The sequence below is a fragment of the Anastrepha obliqua genome, chromosome 2, assembly GCF_027943255.1.
Source record: "Anastrepha obliqua isolate idAnaObli1 chromosome 2, idAnaObli1_1.0, whole genome shotgun sequence".
Classification (NCBI taxonomy): domain Eukaryota; kingdom Metazoa; phylum Arthropoda; class Insecta; order Diptera; family Tephritidae; genus Anastrepha; species Anastrepha obliqua.
Genome location: NC_072893.1, coordinates 74869961 through 74895921, shown reverse-complemented (window position 1 = coordinate 74895921; position 25961 = coordinate 74869961). Strand labels below are relative to the sequence as shown.

Sequence of the window (25961 nt, the reverse complement as noted above, 5' to 3'; positions counted from 1 at the left end):
TTTCTTTTTCTAATGCGCGGAAAATTAGGTTTTCATTTCTAAACACCACGGCTCTAATGGGCCTGTCAAAACCACCAATTAATGTGGTTTACTTCTTGCTTGGGTGAGAGTATTAGCTCGTTAAGCTCTGAGCACAGCCATTTGCTATAGATAACGTGACGAAATTTAGGGTGGATAGGCTGGCTGGGTGTGGCTATAATCCGCTTAGGTAATCATTTAAAATTAATTTCTTTTGGCAATACATAAAAGGAAAATATGTCATCTATTGCAGTAGTGATAAAGCGCAGGCTGCATTTGCGCTCTACATGTTCGGGTACTACTTGTATTTTAGTTGCCCACATATACCAATGTACTTGGTATTACAAATGTATGTACATAATTATATGTATAGCTGCTAGCAGATATGAGCACCACGCCAGCAGGGAAAATCTGAAGCAATGAAATAAGGTACTGACTTTTTGTTTTTAGAATCTTTTACAGAATTTTTTTAGAATTTAAAATATTTGAATTTAAATTTTATTTGAGGTATATCGATAAGGGTAGTACAAATTTTTGAGTGTTACTATAATTAAGAATACTGAAAAATAATTAGAAATTATGAATAATAATTAGAAAATCTCTAGATTGTGGCGCAAAACTAATCATTGATTTTGTTTTTAAATACCTTTTTTACTCAATAAAATAAAGTTATTTTAAGTGATGGCAATCTTTATTTTGACTTTTACGCGCTGCTTTGCTTTTCTGTTTGTGTACTGCAGCTGTTTTAGTACACAAATGACAAATATGATTGACATATGTATGTAGGACTCCATTTACATTTATAATATAAAAAAAGAGGTTGTCTGTAAAGTCGGCTTACTGACGATAGTTTAACGTGATAACGTCATAAGAAAATACTAATTGAATGGTTGCATTTTTCAAAAGAAAATTTTAATTTTATTTGTTTGATAGATATTTTGTATGGATATAGAGAATGAGTTAACATTAACATAACATAACATAACATAACATAACATAACATAACATAACATAACATAACATAACATAACATAACATAACATAACATAACATAACATAACATAACATAACATAACATAACATAACATAACATAACATAACATAACATAACATAACATAACATAACATAACATAACACAACATAACATAACACAACATAACATAACATAACATAACATAACATAACATTACATAACATAACAAATTACCCCGTATTAAAGCACTTATCAACAGCTTTCATTTGATACCCATATTGTACATACACAACCAAAGGTTACCCGGGCCCACGTTTTGACCTATATCTCGAGACCCCAGTCACGGAGCGGCATGAAAAATACTTTGTACTAAAGCATTCACCAACAGCTTTCATTTGATATCCATATTGTACAAACACATTCTAGGGTCCACGTTTTGGTCTCTATCTCGAGACCCTAGTCACGGAGCGGATGGAAATACTCTGAACTAAAGCATTCACCAACAGCTTCCATTTGATACCCATATTGTACATACACATCCGAAGGTTACCCGGGTCCACGTTTCGATCTATATCTCGAGACCCTGTCTACCAATAGGTATCCAAACTATACGGAAACCATCTTCAATACCTCCTTAATAATGTGTGTAAGTTTGGTTTAATTCGGTGCAAAGACACGGCGAGTCCACGTTTTGGAATATATTTCCAGACCCTAGTCATCAATAGGTATGAAAATTACCCCGTATTAAAGCACTTATCAACAGCTTTCATTTGATACCCATATTGTACATACACAACCAAAGGTTACCCGGGTCCACGTTTTGACCTATATCTCGAGACCCCAGTCACGGAGCGGCATGAAAAATACTCTGTACTAAAGCATTCACCAACAGCTTCAATTTGATATCCATATTGTACAAACACATTCTAGGGTCCACGTTTTGGTCTCTATCTCGAGACCCTAGTCACGGAGCGGCATGAAAAATACTCCGGACTAAAGCATTCACCAACAGCTTCCATTTGATACCCATATTGTACATACACATCCGAAGGTTACCCGGGTCCACGTTTTGACCTATATCTCGAGCCCTATTTCCAAAATAAAATATAATCCATGTTACTCGCGGATGATGTAGCTTTCGAATGGTGAAAGAATTTTTAAAATCGGTCCAGTAGTTTTTGAGCCTCTTCATTACAAACAAACAAAGTTTTCCTCTTTATAATATTAGTATAGACAACATATCTTATAAGGTATATGGTAAATATTACCATACATTTTTTCCTTCATATATAATAAAAAAATTAATAATAATAACATTAAAAAAAACAGGTATTATTAACAAACTTGGTTTTATTTTAAATTCTTCAAGTGAATCAAATTAATAATAATCAATAAGAAGGCATATGCAAATACAAATACGTGAATTTATATATGTACATATGCGCATATACATACATATATACGCTCACTTAAATAGGAGAGAGCAAGATGTCGAACGTTGCCGTTCGTTTGCTTTGTTTGTTTTGTCGTTCGTTCCGTGCTTTCGCTTGCAGTTCATTCAATGCAATGAGCAAGGTAACTAATTACATATGAGCAAGGTAACACTAATGAGCAAGGTAACACTAAAGAGCAAGGTAACACTAATGAGCAAGGTAACTACATATGAGCAAGGTAACACTAATATGAGCAAGGTAACTACATATGAGCAAGGTAACTACATATGAGCAAGGTAACACTAGTATGAGCAAGGTAACACTAATGAGCAAGGTAACGACACATTTTTTCGTGCGTGCAGCCTGTTAAATCGAATTATAAGACGTTATCACGTCAAAATGATTCGCAAAATGTGTTGGTAAGCGCATAACTCAACAACGCATGGACATGTGTGCGTGTTCGCGTTGGAAGATCTAATGCGTTCACACAAAAGTGATAATATCGTGAACCCGACCAAATTGCAAAGTCAAAAAATGTAAAAGCTATGGATTTGATTGGCCTCGCAATATTCTTTCTTCTGTTTTAGTTTCGGTAATAATTTCATTCACAAATAATAAATAAAAATAGTTAAGGGGGTGGTAGGGTTTAGCGCTAAAAAAAAACACTTTTTTTTGAATTTTTTACAGAAATATGGCTTAAGATACTGTAATAAAATCAGTTGCATGTTATTGTACATCTTTTCAATAAGTTTTTAAAAAATATTAATAATAAAATATTGACAAATAAGCCCATGACAGAGTTTTTTTGGAGATATGTTTTTCGAGAGGTGTTCTGCGGTGCCAATCGGCATTCGTCGTAGAATCATCTGAAACTAAAAAAGTCGAATTTTTCAGTTAAAGTATGTCGTAAAATATGTCAACATTTCTTGCACCTATTGACACGAGTGATTTCTGAGCGATCGTAAATTTTTGCGGCATCCAACCCAATCAAATTTGATTGGCTATTAAAACGTTTATGGAACATTAAACGCATGTCAGTAGAACTAATAGACCCATCACCAAAGGTCCGTTGCGAAATGAATTTGACTGACAGCAAAATAGATTGTGTTTATTGGAGTCGAAGGCGCCACATGCGTACCGTACGTACGCCGTGCCCGAATGCACAAAAACTGCCGAAAATGACAACTTTTCAAAACTGTTTTTTTTTTACATCAAATTAAATGCAGAAAATAAATGGAATTTAAATTAATTGAGTCAATTATAATGCTTGAAAAATGAATGTGCGTAAAGATCTCGAAGTTATGGTCACACCCACTGTTTGCGACTACCATAAAGTCTATTAAAAGCCCCTTTCTCTTCAATAAGCATAAATTTTATAATATGTTTAACAACCAACAAAAACCTGTTTATACACAATAAAATAAAGGGTTCTTTAATAAGAGGTGTTATTCTGATGTTCAAACAAGAATGCTATTTTTTAAAATAAATGATCGGATCGGATGTTTATCTATACTATAAAGGTGAATGTCTGTACGTTGTCCGCGCATCACTACGAAACGACAACACCAAATGACGTAAAAATTTTTATAATATACATTCATATTTTCACCCAATGAAGGTTATAGGCATGTTTTTATGATGCAACTCCCTTCCCACAGCCCCCAGGCCGCGCCACAACTCTCATTCGTCACTAATAATCGAATATTTGCTTAAATTTAATCTAAAATTTTTTTTCTATTTCCCAGTATTTATAACACACTCTAGACTTCATAATCCGCATAAGCTGTTCAACTAAGACCCAAATGCCAAGTTCAAAAACGGTTTGAGATAGCAAATTAATAGAAATAATTCAGCTTGATATTTTTCTGATTGGTTGTTTCGATTTTATTCAACGAAGCATAGCAACGGATGCCGGGTTTTGTAATATTATGGTTATTAAAAAAAAATTATTTTCTATGAAATTATTGTTTGTAATTCTTTTATATACATATCCTAAATCCCTCAAAACTACTCCTACGCGAGCGGGGCCGCGGGTTAAAGCTAGTTTCATTATAAAGAGGAAGGTATGCCGTTAATAGTGGAGGTTTGAGGTTTTGAATCGACCCTGTGCTGTTGGTGTAGACCTACTCTTTCATGTGGCCCCAAAGAAAAAAGTCACAAAGTGTTAAATCACAAGATCTCGGTGGCCAATTGTGATCACCTCTTGGAGAGATAACACGGTCCGCAAAGTTTTCCCGTAAAAGATCAATGGTTTCGTTGCTTGTGTGGCAAGTAGCGCCGTCTTGTTGAAAATAGACGTTGTCCAAATCAATTCCATCCAATTCCGGCCATAAAAATCGTTAATCATCTCTCATAATAGCGCCGATAGCGCAATCTATTCACCAATAACAACTGTTATTGGAAAACCCTTTATAATATATGCTTTCACGTTCTTGTTTTTTGTTTGTTTATATGCGGCAATACTGTCATTGTGGCACCACAGTACATTTTACATGGCACGTCAGTCAAATACGTTGCCGCAACGGGTCCATGGTGACAGACCTACAGTATAATGCTTACTCATACCTCATTTTTATGGTGAGCGATTCCATGTCAAGTGATCCAAAAACTATATTTTAGACATTGTCATTTTTGAAAAACACCTCCTCCTCAGGTTTATATTTTTTTTTATCAATACATGGCTGAAACTATGCTCCTTATTCCCTGACTTTTCCCAACTTTTCCAGTTATATTCAAATATAAATGTACAGCAAACCAGCGAAAAATCAATGCAAAATACTGAGGGAGCGTGTTTGCCGAAAATGAAAAAAAAATTTTCCCTCGACAAATTTTTGAAAACAAAAAAAAAAATTTAGAAAAAAATGTTTAATAAATATATTCTGCCTTAAAAAAATAAAAAAATTTCAATTTGTTAAAGAAAAATGAAAATACTCCATTTTAAGAAACTCTATCGTAAAATTCCATGTCCAGCATTGAATAACTCCTAAAATTATAAAAATTTGTTTCAAAATTTTTCGGATTTACTTTTTTTTGTACTACAATAAAGTTTTAGAAAAATTTACGGCAATGTCCCAAATGCTTGGACAACTTGACATGTAATCGCTCAAAATTTAAGCAGACAACGGGCTTCGAGAACGAGTTCTAAATTCGTGGAATTCCCTGCGGGGCTGGTATAAGTGCTTCTTGTATGAGTTTGTGACCAAATAAATTCATTTGTCAAATTTTGAATTTAAATTGCAGTTAATGCTGCGGTTAACGAACTACATCACATCATCGGCTGTAAGCGTATTTAATATAAATCCCACAAAGCAAAGCAGCAGCACGTCATAATTCGTATGCATGTTCTCTCATCCGCTTACGCAGATTGTGTTACTACACCAAGCCCGCTTTGTATGCACATCTGCAACTGCGATGCACGTATGAGGATATTTCATGCGAACACTAGCAATAACCATCTGCTGCCTGTAAAATAGTGAAGCAATAATCACTCACGGAATAGTTTATGCCATCAGCTAATTTTCTAACAGCATGCACGGAGTCATATGCTGCAATAATTACACGATGCAACGAGGTATATATGTGTGTGTATGCATGCGTGCACTTGCGTACAGATGGTATTGTATTCCGTAAATACATTTATTTTGAGTGTTGTACTGAAGTACCTACCGATTATAAAATATGCAGCAACTTTTAAGTTTATGAAAAACATTTTCATTTGCGCAGGATCTTTCAAGTTCGAATTTGTTTGTTAGCAGCTTTTTGTTTTGAAAGCACCGTAACAGCTCGATGGAGTCTCATTTGAAGGATGTTAAGTAGGAAACGTATAATTTGTAATACTAAAATGAATTCGATTTAGTTCGTGAGCGCCATAAAAGTAGTTAAAATCCATTACCTATAGATTAGCTAAATTTTGTATCGCTTAGAGAAAGCTAACTTCCATTGAGTAGTTCATAATCAAGCAAAATTACGGTATTTGTTACTGTTTGGCACACTTTGTGTACTGACTTATTTGCTAATTCTTATACGAAAGTGCTGCTGTGGAAATGCATTTACTATTAAGGGATTGCTATTATGCATATGAAACAAATTTTTTTTCAATTTTAGTTTTTGCCTCCTAATGAGACACTTTTCACTACTTTGCCAAGCAAACACTAAAACGAAACTCGCGGGAAGATTTATCGGTATTCTATAGCACTCAGGCCTACAAAACCATTCGCTTTGATGCGATTGAACTATTCTTTCTGGTATCATTTCAAGGCGTTAGATACCATCTATTGTGAATAAACCTGAAACAATTGAAGTTTAATGTCCGAATTGAGCCTAAATGCCTGTCGAGTATTTAAGAGAAGACTAACTTGAAAGATCCTGTATGTTTTCATGTTCAGTAGCTTTTGTAGTATCAATGTTTGTATATGTATTTTAAGCACATTTTCATGTTTTATTATTCTTTTTGACGAAAGTACTTAAACTCAATTTGAGTTCTTAGCCTAAGCGCAAAATTTATTAATCAAAATCAATCAAGGAATCATTCCGCATGATCAACAAAATAAGTTAAGTTAGATTATATGGCGCTTTTGCTCGCTAACCTAAATACGCCATTTCTTGGGTTAGGATAGCCTTGTAACAATTCCAGTTAAATCTACCTAATCTACCTGAACTCTACTCAACCTAAGCAGGTTTTCAAAGAAGGCATCTCGAAAAAAGATAACGATTGGCTGTTATTGTTCTTGTTGTTGTTGTTAAAGTGGTTCAGTATTTCAACTGATTTAGTCCTAATTAGTGACTAGCGCCGTTTTACGTGAGATCCAAGTATGGTATACCAGAAAATTTTTTATCTCTATGTCTGTGATTTCATTAATTTGCTGTAGGAAAGGCTTACCGAAAGAGCTAAACCATGCTCTAGCCAGACCTGGGCATTCACATAAACAATGGAAAAGACTTTCCTTCACCCACTCCGCTTCACAGCTTGTAGAGATGGAATTGAAATGAAGGTTCAGTCTGGCTGCGATCCCCTACCTTCAAGTGACTTGTAACGGTTGCAGTGATACGTGAAATGTTTGGGCGAGAGCATCTTAACAGGTGAATCGTTATTGTGTTGAATGGGGTAGCAACTGTCACTGACTCTATTATGTCTGATGCCGAACCTTTTCTTGCTAGCTCATCTGCTATCTCATTACCCTCTAGGTTCCTATGACCGAGAACCCATATGAGAGTAATTTAAAGCCCACGACTAAGAAATTCTAGTACCTCTCTGCACTTTAAAACTACAGAGTTCCCATTTCTTTATAGTCTTTTAGTGATTTGCATGATTCTCTGATTGCTAATAGATGATTGCTGGTACAGTCAGAAAGTCGAATTAATTTGGATAAATTGGGCGTCTCCGACATGTATGGGACATGCTGCTGAAGTGACAGTCCTTGGCCGGTTGTAAATTCGAGTCGTTTCAGTCATGTAAAACCGACTGTCGTAGGAGCGCACTAACGATTCGTCAACGTTATCAGTTACTTTTCCCTTGAAGGATCGTTTAAACTCGTTCGGAAACCTTTTTTAGTTTCCAGTTTACTTTCACTCATAGAACCAACCGCCGTTAGCCAAAGTTGGCTAGGTAGGAAGTGTAGTCCACTTGCCGTTGGTTACTACTGTAATTTTTATGGTGACTTATGAATACAGAAAACACAATGACACGGAAATATTTAAACCTGATTTGCTTATTTATTTTTTATTAATTTTTTTTTATTTCTGTTTTTAAATATAAAATTTGTAGTTTATGTTCAAACAAAACCACCTAACTGAAAGTTTCAAACGTTGTAAAATAACTTTACAAATTCAAAATTTAAAACTTTTTAATGAGAATTTTTTGAGAAATCCTGGATATGCAGCTTTGTAGCGAATTAAATTTTTTTTTTGTTTTGCTGGCTTTTTTGCGTGCATTGTTTACTATATGGAAGAAAATGCAAGACATGTATTGTATTTCTCTAATGGGATCTAATTTCATGTTTCAACTCTTGAATCTCGAGACGGTTGGGGCAACATGTACATATATTTAATGCGCCTTACAAATTTTCGAATTAAGTCAAATCGCAATATTGACATCTTATGACAATTGCCAAACGCCAATATCGTTTTAGCTGATTATTAAATATAAGAAGGCAATACGCAAAAATCGAATGTAAGGTTGATACCGCCCTGCTATTAAAACCAAATACTGTTTGTATTGAAAAATAAGAAATGACACAGCAAGGCTTTGTAGCTTCTTGGCCATTATGAACAATGATGAGTTCCAAACAAAAATTTGCACCAAACCCTCACTCGTTGTAATAGCATCGGCTTCTTCATGACCAGTTATAGATTTTTCTATTCACAAAAGTTCTGTTTGTTAGTATAGCCGCCGTGGTCACATTATGTTTGATGTAAAAGGATCATTTTTGGGTAAATATGCTCAACTCCGCTGTATTTAATCGAAAATCAACAGATTTTGTAAATGCAGGCACTTCATGAATGCCCTTTGAGCTGTAAAAAAAATTGCTAGTTAATATTTCAAAAAGTTATATGGGCTACCCTGTATTATCACCGAATAGCGCTTACAATAATTTTATAGTTTTGTGAAAAAAGTGGACGCAGTACTCCATTGTGTGATCTACCAGCTAGATAATTTATATATATAATGCGGCCACCATAGCCGAATGGGTTGGTGCGTGACTACCATTCGGAATTCACAGAGACAACTTGGCTAGAATCTCGGTGAAACACCAAAATTAAGAAAAACATTTTTCTAATAGCGGTCGCCCCTCGGCAGGCAATGGCAAACCTCCGAGTGTATTTCTGCCATGAAAAGCTCCTCATAAAAAATATCTGCCGTTCGGAGTCGGCTTGAAACTGTAGGTCACTCCATTTGTGGAACAACATCAAGACGCATACCACATATAGGAGGAGGAGCTCGGTCAAACACCCAAAAAGGGTGTACGCGCCAATTATATATATATAATAGCAATTTTTGGGCAATACTGCTGGAGTGACAGGTATTGTTTTATTATATAGGGTAGGCCATGTACAATTTGCTTTTTGAATCGGCTATAAAAAAAACTAATCAATATTTTTTCAAAATTTTTTTTTTATTTTAAAGCTTGAACATTGTCATTTACGAATGAAAAATAATATCGTTCAAATGACTGTCACGACTGGCTTTATAGTAAGCCATTCGATCAACCCAATTTTTAAGCACATTTTCGATTGTTTGGGCTCCAATTTCATGAATGGCAACTTCGATTTCGTATTTTAAAGCATCAATCGTCTCTGGATGGTTCGCATAGCATTTGTCCTTACCGGCTCCCCACAAAAATAGTCCAACGGGCTTAAATCACAGCTCCGAGGCGGCCAATTGATATCGAAATTCAAAAACGGTAGCCAAAAGTTCGAGTGTAACTTTGGCAGTGTGACAAGTTGCACCGTCCTGTTAAAACCAAATGTCGTTCATGTCATCCTCTGCAATTTTTGGAAACAAAAACTCGTTGAGCATGTCACGGTAACCGCGTTTACTGTAACCGCGGCTCTTCGCTCATTTTCGAAAAAAATGGCCCGATGATACCGCCAGACCAAAAACCGCACAAAACAGTGACTCGTTGTGAATGCATTTGCTTCTCTACAGTAACGTGTGGATTTTCTGAGCCCCAAATCCGACAATTTCGCTTATTGACTTAGCCACCGATGTGAAAATGAGCTTCATCAGAAAGAAGAAGAAGACCCACCACTTTGGAAATAGGTTTTCAATATTTCCCAATTTTGTTCAAGCGTAAAGCGTCCCATTTCGTAAATGTCAAACCTTTAAGTAAATTATGAACACATTTGACATGTCATTTGTGTTACCATTCTCAAAAAAATAGATGGTTCAAAAAGCAAACGCTATATGACCCACCCTGTATTATAAATATTATACTTGCCATTTCTGTAGCATTGACCCAAATGTTAAGCCAAAAGTCACTATGGATGGTTACATTGATAAGACTGTCAAAAAAAAAAAAATTATCAAAACTCAAAGCGAATTTTGAGTCACTTTGAACTGCATGCCCAGAGTTTTTCTCAAATTTCTAACTAAAAGGCTTCAAAGTTCTTTAAGATTCTGTAATTTTTCTTTTTACTTTTGTACACAGCATAGAACTTTACGTTGAGATTTTTGTTGGACAAGTTGGCGCAAAACTAAATACACCATTTTGTTTTTTGAATAACTCATTTACAAAATACAAAAATGATTTTGAGCGATGGAATACGGCGCCATAAAAATTATACATTCTGTCAAAAAAGTATCGGGAATTGTTCAATAGAACGCACAATAATTGTTTAATCATCAAAATTTATGTTTCGCCTTCAAAATAGACTCCATTCGAAGCAATACACATATGCCAATGATTAGTCCAGTCATCAAAGCATCTTTTAAACGCGTTTGGAGAGATCTTCTTCAGCTCCTACAGAGAATTCTTCTTAATGGCCTCTATCGACTCAAAGCGGCGTGCGCACAATGGCAATTTAAGTTTTAGGAAAAAGAAAAAGTCACAGGAAGCTAAATACGGTAAATACGATGATTGTTCGATGATATTTGTCGAGTTTTTGGTCAAAAAGGTGTTCACAATATGAGCCTTGTGAGACGGTGCGTTATCAGGGTGCAAGATGCATGAGGTTTCTTTTCACAAACTGGGCCATTTCCTACGCACATTCTCCCTCAAACGTCGCATAACTTTCAAATAATATTCTTTATTTACCGTAGAACCATTTGTATCGAATTCCAAATGCACAACACCACGACAATCAAAGAAAACGAGTAGCATGACTTTCACTTTTGACCGACTTTGACGTGGTTTTTTGGGTTTCGGCTCATGTGGATAGCGCCATTCAGCCACCTGCCCCTGTTGACTGATTATTTGCATGTCAAACTCATATGCTCCCGCCTCGGCACCTGTTATGATGCACTGGATAAAAGTTGGGTCCGAATTCACTTGCTTAAGCATGTCTTCATCCGCCTTCTTCTGATGAATTTTTTGAAAGAAATTCAACTCTCTTGTAACGAGTCGAGCAGCCACGCGTCTCATGCCCAATAAATGGTGTAAAATGTTGTAAATTGATTCATGAGACGCGCTAAGGTCACAAGCTACCTCCCTCAAACTTAAATGATGGTTTTTCAGCATTACTTCTCCAACGTTGATAAGCGACCAGATCGAGGCAAATCTTCTACGACTTCTCGGCCCTCTGCAAAAGCCTTATACCACTCGTAGACCCGTGTTTTTGATAAAGCACACTCGTCATAGGCTTTCTGCAACATTCTCAAAGATTCGGCACACGAAATCTTGTTCAAAACACAAATTTTAAGACAAATTCTTTGTTCGATATTTTCATCCATAGTGAAAACCGCAGAGCACACCTGCGGTTGACTGATATAAGTAAATGCCAAAAACAAGATAATTGACAGATCACGCTCAAACTCTGCGACACTATAGAGGACAGTTGTACCAACATTCAAGCAAAAAATTTTAGACATACATACACATACTCGTATGTGTAACACGCGCTTTTTAAATGAGCAATTCCCGATATTTTTTGTCAGAGTGCAACTCTTCGGTAATTTTGCGCCTCCTTGAATGACTATAGGACTATAGTATGAACTGTATTATTATAAAAAAAAATTACAATAATAAATACTTAAAACTTTGCCATACGTCGCGCTGCTATTGTTATGCACATAGGTGTAGATAGTGCTGAATATATTTTCACACATCATGCATCTTCACTATAGCAAACCAATTTTATTCCATACTGTAATTGTTTTTACGATTGTCTTGCTCATGTGAAAACCCTCACGACATAATTTCCACGAAGAAATTATTCGCAATTTTGCACATTCATTATTAAGTGTAAAGTCCGCGTTCCCTTTTGAAATACTCCGAATTGTTCAGGTAAAAGCACACTTAGGTAAATGGTTTTACATTGCGGAGGTACAATGAATTTAACGCACCAGTTACGTGCGTTAATTAGCAGTATATTGACGAGGCTTCTTCGTTTCCCTTCCTCAGAATTTCATAGTTATTAATTTTATGCAAAATTCAAATTAGCATTTTTTTAAATTTCACACAATATGCGCCCCATCCACTTAACACACAAATATGTTGTGTATATGCACAAATACATATATATGTAGGTATGCGTGTTAAACATCGAAATTGGTGATTTTTTTGGGCGCACCAGTAAATTGGAATATTCGTGAACTCCTTTCGGTATTCGGTCTGTTGAACTTCGTTAACAAGCACAAAGCAACTGCCTACTATTCCCTATCCTATACAGGGTACTCAGCACAATGTAACCGGATAAGTTCCAACAATATTTGCATATGAAATTGTGTTGACGATGCCAGTTGATGTTACAACGAGTACTACTGTTGCTTCTGCTTTGAATGCTGTTGACAATGCCTGCCAATAGTTTTATTTTTTCTTCCATTTGTGGCTGCTGCTGGCAATTGCTCGTTCGTCACATTTGATGTTGTTTCTTGCAAATATGTACTTTGTTGTTGATGCTGCCGCAGTGAAATGCAATACATCTTGTGCAAGCAAATGCTATTACTAACACAGTTACTTACTTACATATACCAAGCAACATATTGCCCTATATACGAATGTGTTCATACAAATAATGTTACACTTCGTTGCCTTCGGTTTACCTAACTGGAAATTAGTATAGTTGACTAAAAAGACATACGTACGTGTGTATGTGCTCGTATGTTGCTGAAGAAGCTCATAAATGGGTTATGCAGAAGTAGCTACTTCATGGAGCACTTCAGCAATTGCGCATTTCTGTAAGTACTCGTCCTAGTGGTAAATGTTGCAAACATACATACATATGCAACATATGACTATCAACTCCACATATCACTTACTTTCATGCGTATACTGTACACTTCATGTGGGTTATGAATATGAAATTGAAGCATAACATTGTCCTAACAAAGTGATCACACTCTGGCACTTCGTCTTCTCGCCTGACTGTTGCTTTTGCTGCAACATATTGTCTTGGGCAAACAAATTATGATTTTTCATAATAACAGAGGTGCCGTAGAACAGCGTTAAGGGAGCGCAGTTAAAAGAAAGCAGCCAGTGCTTGGAGTTGGCAATATGTATGTATGTAAATGTAATAAAGTATTTTGCTGTTATAACCTCAAGTGTGCGGTATATTTAAGTCGAAGTTCAGCAACAAGGTTCTCAACATTAACATTTTAATCAATTTTGGCTATTTCTCTTTTTTTTAATGTCCATGTTTTTGCTTAAAAATATAGCAAATTGCCTAACAAAAACCACTTCAATCTAATTTTTAATTTTTACGCAAAAATTAAAAACATTCCGGAAAATTTCATCCCAACTCGGCCAACTCGGCCATCTTCGTTTTAGTTTTATTAAAGGATGTCGGTGTAATAAGAAAAGCCGCCCTGTTGAAATCATGTTTCGTCTTTCATCTTTATGCCTTCCTCATAAATTTGGGAAAACGAAAAATGGTTATCATGATGCAGTAAGTTCGCCATGGATTGCAACGGCGGTTTTTATCTGATTTTCGAAAAAATAAAGATCAAACTTATTTGATATATATATATATTTATCAACTTATTTTCAAGATCAAGACTATTTGATAGAAATAATTTATAAAAAATGTTGAATTTACGTTCGTCACTTTAATGCTACAATCTATAGCTCTCACTGTCGATGTGTTTGTTTTATTTGAAAAGTAACAGCCGAGCCAAATTAAACTTTACTAAACTTTGCGCGGTTGTATAACGTTGGGTCCGGACTTTTTTTAGCTTTCCTACTTCATTATGTGTTTATTTCATTTGCCCAACCACTCAGTCACAGTTTGTTCAATGTGCGAAAAGGCAGACCTCCGATTTATTGAATTTAATGAAACCGCTCACACTTCTTCGCAAAGTAAAAGATCCCAGAGTATGGCTAGAACTTGCAGTATTAGCTTCCATAAAATTAGTGTACTCTATACATTGCCTGAAATCTAGCCCAAGAAAGGGGGCACCTGTTGATAATGCGCGCAATTTTTTTTGTATGAACATCAGTTTCAAAATGCATCTGTTCGTTGAAAGTGGCGCATGATTCTTATTAAGAATAAAAAGTTAATTATGTGAATTTTCAAAATTTTCAGATTTTGTTGAGCAAATAAGGTGAGTTAGATTTTATTTGTGGAATGAAATTTATGTAGTAGAAATATTGAGAATTCCTAAAATGCCTGTGATCAATAGATACAAAATAAATATTTACAAATAATTCAAAGAAGATAGAGAGCGTGTTGAAGACTATGTTCGCACTTGGCGACCAACCCCTACTATCGGAATCAAAAATCGTCAATTCGCAATGCGAGTCTATCGCTGATACTGTTAACATTTTTTTCTGAATCATGCCACTCTTTGGAAGGATATTTTGCGCCGGAAAAAGAGAAACCTCGTTTGCACCCAACATTGCACTGATTCTTCGAAAGCACTTCCCTAAAAATTAAATATTACGTATTGTACTTTATCTATTTTCTTTTTTTATATTAAAATTTTGTTTTAGTTTAGTTAATTAATTTTTTTTTTTTTTTGCTGAACTATGTTTTGATTTATCTTTTGTTATTGTATTTCTTATTTTATTTTATTTAAATAAATTTTTTTTTTATTATTTATATTTTTTACTTATTTGAAGTTAAAAAACTCTATATTAATCTAATTTATTATATCGTATTTTTTAGTTTTATTCTTCCATTTTATTTCACTCATTTTTATTTCATTCATTTTTTTATTTTTATTTTATTTATTTAATGTTACTAAATTTTATTTTTGTTTTGTTTCACAATTTCTTTTTTGTTAAAATTAGTTTTAATTATCTCTACGTCGAACGGTTTGGTGCGTGACTACCATTCTATAGTATGTAGGTTCGAATATCCGTGCATGAAACAGCAAAATAATAGAAAAAGTAGTTTCTAATAGCGTTCGCCCCTCGGCAGGGAATACCAAACCTCTCGATGTATTTCTGTTCGGAGTCGGAACAGAGGAGGAGCTCGGCCAAACGTCTAACAGAAATGTACGCGCCAATTATTTATTTATCTCTCAACTAATTCTGTTTTTTTTTGCATTTACTTTTATGTTATTTTATCCTATATTTTCGTTCATTTTATTTTATTGGATTTCTAATTTTATTTGACCTTTTTTATTTATTTTAATTTTTATTGTTTTTTTTTGTGTTTTTTTTTTAATTTTAAAAATTTTTTATTTTTATTTTGAGCCTGAAAAAGTAAAACCTCGTTTTGTGCTAAGCATTTTATTTTAATTTATATATATTTTTTTATATATTAATTATTTTAGTTTATATGTTGGGGTTTTTTTCGTTGCACTATTTAATTATTTTTTTTTATTTATTATTTAAACTTTTTTTATTTTTATTTATTATATTTTTATTTCAAGTATTATTTTTTGTATTCTTTTATTTTTTATACTTTTCTATTGTTTTTGATTATATTTTTTATTATTTCAGTTTCATTTATTTTTATTTTATTCATATATTCTTCTTACTTTATTTCATATTATTATATTTTATTTAAGTAAATAAAAACTTTTTTTTTATTTATTTATTTTCATTATATGTTTATTTTTTTATTTTATTTATTTATTTTTTCATATTTATATTTTTTTATTATATATTATTTGATTTTATTCCATTTAATTCTATTTATTCATCTTTTATTTGGTTTATTTTCTGTATTCAAATTTTTTACTTTTAGTATTACCTCAATTCAATATATTTGCATGTTCATTAAATTTTCTATGCTTATTTCAGTTTATTCTATTTTATTTTTGTTTTTATTTATTTTTTTTATAACTTATCTCATTTTTCTATTTTATTTTCTTGTCGCCCATTTTAACTAATTTTTTATAGTTTTTATTTTTCAGTTTTTAATTTAAATGTATTTTTATTATAGAATAAGTTTTTATTCTTATTTTGTTTCAAATTATTTTCATGTTTTATATGCAATATTTTTTTAGAGCTTTATTTAATTTAATTTTTTCGATACTATATTTATTTTATTTAAAGTTCTATGTTTTTCTTTATGATTATATTCTATATATTTTATTTTTTTTTTTTAATTTTATTCATCATGTTTTGTCTTTAATTTTGTTCTAGACTATTTCAGTTTGTTTTAACTTTTTTTGTTTTAATAATAATGGTACTGTTCTATCATGAAATTCTTCGTGAGCTTTTGTAACCTAAGTTTTGACAGAAATATTTTAGTCCCAATATAATATGAATTGAAAGCAATTAAAGTAGTTTTAAGTCGTTTCTAACTGCATTTGCAACCGTCTACACAAATATTTTTAAAAGTTTAATCACTTTGGATGTCCCACTTTCGATGTGATTAAATAATAACTTCCCTATCCTAACTTATTCAAGTAAATATAAATATCTGAATCTGCACCTATGGGCATACATATACGCACTAACAAATCTCCGCGCCATTATACCCGCCACACCAAAGGGAGCAATATAACAACAGCAGGGTAACAACTGAATACCCTTAACTGTCCCATTTTAGGTGATATTACATTTTCTCAACTCCCATTTTATGCATAGAGAATGTAAAATAATGCAAGCGTTAAATTGGTAACGTGTGCAGCTGTTGCAGCCTCCTCAAGAACATGGTTTTATTGCTTCCACGGTTTTTGCTGTTCCTGCTGCAGTTCTAGCGTTTGTTGTTGTTGCATGCTTTTATCTTCTCTATTTCGTTGGCAACCTTCTTGCGATACTCTCGAGTGCTCAGCGATAATGGTGTCACCGTGATTGCTTTGGTTAAGATGGTGTGTGTGTGTGTTTACTTTCCAGTTGATTGCAAGTTGTTTACTTCAGATACATTACATTAAATTACGCTTAACGCTTACGTTACCCTACAGTCGAGTGCAGACGCCCCGTTTCCCGCTTCAGTTGAAGATATACGTTACCTTTGGTAGCTGCTTCCACAAGTATGTTCTGTGAACAGCAGGCGGCGCACAGCTTTGCGGTTTTCCAATACATCTGCTTTGTGTAATGGGCGGCGCGCTTGCGCAACTTCCAACATTGAGCAGACCTTTTCCCCAAGCTCGAATGTGGCAGATTATGTTGCCATCGACGATTAAGGCGGGTTTCTTCGCATGCGTTTATTTATATAATAATCGTTTTTGTATGCATTGATGTATTATCTTTTTCTTTTCTTTTATGTTTCTTGTTGCCCCCTAGGTTTTGTTTCATCATTTATGTGTCATGGCTTTGCGTGATTGCGTACGTGTGGTACGAAATGGTTTCTTGTTATTTCTTTATATTATCTTTCAGTTGGTGATGCATTATTTGTAACTCGATCGCTGCAACTGATTGCAACGCACTTTTGTTTTTGATTATCTTGAAAGAGCTGAAAAGTTTATCGATGTCCAATCCGCTCGCTTATTCTAAAAATAGAGAAAAAACAGTGGTTTATTTATTTGAAACTTTCTAGTGCTTTCCTTGTAAGAATAGTAAAAAGGTTTAGTTTTTCCTTAAAACAAAACCACTAAGAAAGATCTTCAACGATGCCAAATCACATGACTTAACAGTTAATTCACATCCTCGCGGTGCAAATTAAAAGTGTTCCAATTCCAACAAACAAGCAGCAAAATCTCGTTCTTGCCGATCAATTGGGTGTCGATTCGACTATGTTCTTCTTCGGCTGTGTTCTCGTATGGGACCAATTTTTTCTTGCCAGTTACCATCCGCTCCAAAAATAAATCAACGTCGTTGCGCACAAAGAATTTCCGGGCAAATAATTCGGTCCATTATTATCTCGGATTATTTTGTGTTACCTTATGCAAATGGTTCCAAATGGTTTTCTAGTTAATTTTAATCTTCCTGGGATTCTTCATTTTCCATGTTTTTATCAACGTTTTCGACGATTCATCTAGCAGAGCGTACCTCTGCTTCGACATCCATATTACATATGCCAGAACTGTATCGTTAGAACCACCGCTGTCTTATTGCATTCGATATTTTAGTGAAAGATGGCGTAATGGACGGAAGCACCTGCAGACACTCAATGCTACACTCATAGAATCTTTGCTAAGCCAAAATAAGCTTAGTTTTAACACACTCATTTCCATTATAACGGGACAGTACTTAATAGATAGACACGCCTAGAGGATGTTTTACTCTATCTAGACGTAGATTCACTAATTTGGGTAGACAATTTTGATTAATGAATTGGAAGATCTCTGTACTGTAGATATCGGGGATCTTCTAAAATTCTTCTAAAGCTCACACTGATTTCAGGAGATATAAGTTCCCTACGCGGCATCACAATGGGCTACGAGCCTGAACGTGTCCATAATTAACAACCGCACGAACCTAAATATAAAGTAATCAGATTGTATTCGAAATATATTTACTCCATTCATATAGAACTGCTCACTCCAAGAGAACATTTATTAATCTTAAGAAAAAGTCGAGATCAGACTGAAGAGGAAAGGAATCAGTCTAATCTATTAATATAGGAGGAAAGAACTACCATCATCATAAATAATACAATATAATAAAAACAAGCCTGAAAAGAGATCCGCTGACCAGTATTTATCACTTAAATAAGATTTAATCCGCGCCAAAGAATCAGAGTGAACCCCCATACAAGCTAGTTTTTTGAGCAGAATTTTATGAGAAACTCTGTCAAAAGCCTAAGCAAAGTCACTGTAAACTGCACCGTTTTGATACCTAGCCGCTAAACTTGCCAGACCTGAGATACTGTATATATTGGTATGGGAATAAGTTTCCGCCATCGCTGCTAATACTATTTTTGTGTTCACTCTAGTGGTATACTGATAATTTGAAGGTGTGTACGTGAGGTCTCGATTGCAGTAGTTAACATTCATTTGAAGCGTAAAGATCTCTTTTTATCTGACGTCAAAACTGTCAGCGTTCGTCCCAAAACAGCAGCATTTGCGAGAATTCATGCTTCATTATTACCTTTTAAATTAAAGTGCAGCTGAAATGTGTCGTATATTGATCAATATTTACGGTAATCACGCTTCATCAAATGCAACTTGTAAAAAATGGTTTCCACGCTTCTAAAGTGGCAATTTCGACGTGAGTAATAAAGATCGCGAAGGAAGACTGAAAAAATTCGAAGATACTCCACTACAACAATTATTGGATGAAGACGTATGTCGAACCCTTGATGATATTTCTGAAGAGTTGGATGTTGACACGTTGGTAAATGTTTCCACGCGACGGTAATGATCCAGAAAGCAGGTACCTGTGTGGCACATCTATTGAAGGAGAGGGATATCGAAAGACATTTGGTGACGTGAGAGGTGCTTCTTGAACGGCAGAAAAGCAAAGGTTCTCTGCATTACATCGTCACTGGCAATCTACTATGATAACTCTAAACGTCGAAAATGTTGGAGCCAGGTCCATCGACAGCGAAAAAAATATTCATGCTTCAAAGGTTATGTTGTGCATCTGTGCTGTGACCTGGCGACTGCAGCTAAAGCGTTTGAATCAAGCTCTAAAAAAAAACGGCCGGAATGGGACGGTACACTTAAAAAACTGATTTTGCTGCATGACAACGCCAGGCCACACGTTGTTAAATCAGTTCACAAATATTTAGACGGACTGAATTGGAAAATCTTGCCCCACCCACCGTATTCCACCGATCAATGCAGTCAGCCCTTAATGGAGAGCGGTTCACTTCATACGAGAGCATCGCAAACTGGCTCAATTCATGGATCAAGTTGCCAGAACTCGAATTTTTCGTCAGAGGAATCTGTCTGCTGCCTGAAAGATGAAGTAAAGTTGTAGTTTCCAATGACACATACTTCACTTAGTATCATGTATTATTTAATTTTTTAAATGATTTGTAACTTTGGCTAATAAAGGGCGGAAACTTTTTCCCATACCCATTATATAAGTATATAATTGGAGCATACGCAATTTTTGGTTGTTTGCCTCCTTCTCGGTGGTGGTGAGCGCGTCTTGAAGAATGGAGAGGCCTACAGTCTTACGCCGCCTCCGAATGGTGGAGGGTTCTTTATGACGAACTTTTTCAAAGCAGAGGAGCCGAGGAGCGACGGCCAGTAGAAAAACACTTTCTATCAATTGGTGTTCCGTGATTGAGGTTTCGAGACTTCCGAATGGTAGTCACGCACCAATCCATTTGGCTACAGCGAATATCAGGGAATATCTCCACTCTTTTGCCATTATTAAAAACAATAAACATAGTGTTGCCCGCTAACACGCATGAGGTTAAGAGAAGTGAATTGCAACACTTTTTCCACCTCGAACCTTTTTCTACCACCTTCTAAAATTTTCGAACGGTAGCATGGCCCTGGTTATACTATACACAAATGAAAGTGTTAAATTAGATTTGTACGTATTGCCTTCTTTGTACAAAAGTTTGCCAAATAACAAAATAATTAAATACTCAGTATTTGCATATTTTTCTTTTCACAACTGTAATACTACGAGGACGACAAATTTAAGAGGCTATTTTAATAACTAAGTTTGTTATCCGGTTTATAAATCCAATTACATAATTCAATAATAAAAGGTTGTGTGAAGTTTGATAACTGATTGCCGATGCTACTTAATCCATTGATGCAATTTGGCAGTAAGGGGGAAAAAGGAAAAAACTGTATCCCATTTCTGAAAAGGTAGCAAAAATTTAAAAAAGGTCGATGTAAGCCATGGAATAATTTTATGTTATTTTATGAATGGTACTTAATTATTTATATTTCTAACTGAACCATGCCGGTGGCTTTTTTCACATATACTTATATTGCTTGTAAAGCTTTACTTTAGTAACGTTTCACAAATTTGGTATAAGATGAGATAAATATCCTAAATTCAAAAGCTCGTAGATTGACCAACAAAACCATGCAGAACTTTAATACAATTGAACTTAGTATTTTCAACTTTATTCCTGGATTTTAAATATTTCCGCAACTTTCTATACACAAAACGATATATTCCCATTCCCATTCCCTGTACGTATTTTGGATATTGCCTGTGTAATATCGTCCCAAGCCCAATGAATTGTTTTGGTTGGGTCTTCCAACTTTTTAATATGCCCCTCAGAAAGTATTTGACTAGCGTGGGATTTGAATTTATCCAGTTTCACAAGTCGTTCCTTAAGAAAAGTCAATTTTTTCCAGATGAAACACACGAAAATCAGGACAAGATCTAACTCAAAATTGGTTTAAAGAAAACTACACTTTTTAAATAAAAAGTGGTCAGATTGGAGATACTTCTTCCCACGCGTGACTACTGTCAAACTAAATGCATCTTTTTTTTCAGCATTCCTTGACATTTCCTCAAGGAAAGACTTACACCTCAATAACGTGCAATTGTATCACGAAAATTGACGCTCTCTGAAAAGTGTTCATCCCGCGCTCAAACCAATTTAAGTGGTACAGCGATGAGGCGCATTTTTGGCTTAATGGCTAAGTCAATAAGCAAAATTGCCATATTTGAACTGAAGAACAACTCGAAGCCATTCAAGAACAGCCAGCCATTACATCCATTGAAAACAACCGTTTGGTGCGGCCTATGGGCTGGAAGAATCATCGGCCCATATTTCTTCAAAGAGGAAGCTGTCGCCAAAGTAACAGTGAATGGCGCTATCGATGAATTTTTGATGCCGGCAATTGAAGCCTGTGATCTCCACAACATTTGATTCCAACAATACGCCATTACTTGCCACACAGTCCATCAAACAATGGATTTACTGCGTCATCTTTTCGGTGAACAATTTATCTCTCATCTCAGACTGGAGCATTCGCCACCAAGGTCATGTAATATCACACTTTTGGACTTTTATTTGTGGGGGTACGTGAAGTCTAAATGTTTTGCGGATAAACCAACTCCGATTGAGGCATTGGATGTCAGCATTACTAAAGTTACTCACGAGGTATCGACCGAAGTCCTCCAGCGAGTCATTGAAAATTGGTGTTTACGGATGGCCGAATTACGGCGCAGTTGCGGCCAAACCAGAGACTATTAGACAGCTGAAGCAAAATATTCGAGACGAAACACCTAGCCTTCAACGAAAAACATTATGTGGTGTAATGAAAAACGCGTTAAAAACAGCCAATCTTTTTATCGAGAAAAATGGTGAACATTTGTCTGACGTAATATTTCATACATAATTTCCATAAAATATATTCAATGTATAAAAACAATTAACCAAAATAAATCATTATTGCAAAAGTTATTTGTGTAGTATTAGTAGTTATTTGTGTAGTATTAGTAGGTCCTATTCGGCCCACCCTGTATTTACTTCGTCGCCGTTGCAATTTATCTCACGTCTCTGACAAGTGGGTTGGCCACCAAGATCGTGTCATATCACACCTTTAGGCTTTTATTTGCAGCGTTATATATAGTCTGAATGCTTTGTGAATAAACGAGTTTCGATTGAGGCATTCGAGGCCAACATTACTAAAGTTATTCACGAGATACCGACCGAAGTCCGGCCAGTTGCGGCCAGCATTTGAAAAGCATTATCTTTAAAAAATAAATGCCGTGAATGGTTCTACACAAAAATAATAAAAATTGCCCAATCAATTCGAATTTTCATTGTATCATTTCAATTTAAAATCCGATACGTCTAAATTGATCTTCCTTTAAAAAAGGATTTATTCTGCTCGAGTAGAAGCATCAACCAAAGGATGTGCCCGTTTCGGGAATGCAAACTTTCGATAGTCATCGAAAGCGCATTATTAGACAATTTCGCCCGTTTGTGATAATCTCGAATTTCGTTGCCGAAACATGATACACGCAAGTGATTTCGCCTTGTTTCAGAGAAGTACCGCGACATAAGCAAGCTTAACACCCACTTTTGCCCACGTGTTGTGGCACAACAAAAAAGTATTGCCTGATATTGTTTTTAGCAAACCTTTTCCTTTCTATGCTTTTGAGCATTTTTTGCTTAGAATTTTCTGTGAAATAAAATTTAGCTTTTCCATGACGACATCACGGATTTATTAGTAAATAGATATAGGAAATTAGATATCTTACATCCCCGTTAATTATTGGTTCATGAAAAATGATATACATTAAAAAATAATAATTATTAAATTTGTCGAAATGTGTATGTTCAATTGTTAGTTGTATTCTCTGGCAACGGCAAACTTTTATATGTAAATAAAAATGCTGGTTAAAACTCGAAGGTCAAAGGTGGTGTTATAATTGTGAAATGGCTTGTATATAAAGGGTGGTTAAATTTCAAGGGCCGATGTTGAATGTGAACCACACCTAAACGTCAAGCTTTTTCCGCATTTCATTTGACATATTTCAATTTCAGACTAATTTAATTTGAACCATTGAAAGATACACTATCGAGCAACGCGTTAAAGTTATTCAGGCTTATTATGAAAATGGGCGTTCAAATCAAAATGCATATCGCGCACTTCATCTTCAGTAATGAGGCACATTTTCACCTCAGTGGATTCGTCAATAAGCAGAATTGTCGCATTTGGGCGAATGATAATCCAAATGTGCTTGCCGAAAAACCAATGCACCCACAAAGAGTGACTGTTTGGTACGGTTTATGGGCCGGCGGCAGCATTGGGCCGTATTTGTTCCAAAATGAGGCCGGTTAGGCAGTTACTGTGAATAGTGTTCGCTATCGTGAGATGATAACGAACTTTTTATGGCCCGAATTGGAAGATATGAATATGGACGGTGCCACTTGTCACACAGCTAACGAAACAATGGCTCTTTTGCGTGAAAAATTTGATGGCCGAATAATCTCACGTCGCGGCGATGTCAATTGGCCGCCAAGATCATGTGATTTGACACTGTTGGACTTCTTTCTTTGGGGTTATTTGAAAGAAAAGGTGTACATTGATAAGCCAGCAGCAATTCAAGAGCTAAAGGATGAGATATTTCGGCACATTAACGGCATTGAACCTCAATTATGCCTCAGCGTCATCGAAAATTTGGACTATCGAATGGAGGTGTGCCGCCTAGGCCGCGGAGGCCATTTGGCCGATATTTTGGTCTATACGTAATTGAGCCATATCAGTATTATCATAATAAAGAGAAATGACAATAATTCCGTAAAAATGTATTTTATTCAAAATCAACACCGGCCCTTGAAACTTAACCACCCTTTATACATATATATGCCGGCATTGGAATGAGCAATACTTCTGCCATTGAACATTCTTTTGTTTAATACATTAACAGTAAACATCAATAACAATTTACTCAGTGAAAAAGTACGTTTTTATAATGCATGAAAATCGACACGTTTGTTAATTTTTTTAAAATAAATTATTTGATTACTTGCCTTTGTCGATTCAAACTGTTTTTTGTCATATATGATATTATAAAACTGGTAATAAATAATATATATATTTTTTTTGCCATTATTATTTTTCGTTTCTTTATTAAAATAAATTTTATTACCGTTTATTTTGCTCTCATAAATAAAAAACCATCTATAATTTATTTGGTGGTTTCTTTCAATAATACATGAGTGGTTTCGTATTAATTGCTGAAATTAAATTTTTACCATGTACATATGTATGTATATGAATGTAGTCATATTTAGTTGTAGTCGCCGAGTTTGCAAACCGATGGTGTCACCTCAATGCATTCGGAGAAAAAAATTTCGAGCTATGTAGTAATTATGTGTGAGCAAAAAATTTGCTCCCGACAATTGTAATAACCCAAATACGTCAGTGTATTTAATGGAAATACAATTTCTGAAAAAAAATAAAGCAATCGTAAAGAAACAGTGCAAATAAATAGCACAGAAAAACACAGTAAAACAAATTTCACCGCAAAACAGTTTGTAAGCTTATCAAACATTTACGAAATTGCTTTTACTTTTTACCCATTGAACTCAACTGGAAAGTATTAAAAGGACACTCGTATGTTCATGTACATGTACCTATATAGTTCAAGTGATTTGTAGAGATATATTTCAACCGCAATTTAGCCATAAAATGCAGCACCTGCGCTCGCTTCACTAAGTTTTGTGTCAAATATTTACTTTAGTTGATTTAAAAACAAAGTGCCACATTTTTCCTTGATATTTTTAGCAACTGCCTTTTGCTGCCCTGCAACCAAGAAAATATTTTCTTAATGTTTTGCTTTTGTTTCCTTTGTGCTTACAGATAGCCCACAATTGCAGGCGCCGCGCTTTACCACACAACCCTCGTCATCCGGTTCGATAGTGAGTGAAGGACGCACGAAAATCCTCCAGTGTCATGCCTTGGGTAAGTACTGTCCGTTTGCCAACATATCTGCGTGTACGTATGTATGTATGTAATAGTATGTTATAAATATAATATTGTAAGTATGTGTGTAATCCACTAACATCACACTGCGCCATTGATAAAATCCCTGGAATGCCATTCAAAATGTTCTCTATATACATATGTATTATAGTTCTTACTTACAAGCAGCTACTTCCCCTTTCAATTTCTGCATAGTGTTACGGTTGTCGCATTCTTTTACTAGTGTTCAAGGATATT

General features: G+C 35.0%; 1 protein-coding gene across 1 annotated transcript in view; it reads left to right on the top strand.

Moving 5' to 3' along the window:
* Window positions 1–25961, top strand: part of LOC129236832 (protein sidekick) — a 188636-nt gene that overhangs the window by 10447 nt on the left and 152228 nt on the right. The window contains exon 2 of the mRNA XM_054871084.1: window positions 25602–25703. The gene's annotated coding sequence lies outside the window, so the exon portion shown is untranslated. The remainder of the gene's footprint in view (window positions 1–25601; window positions 25704–25961) is intronic.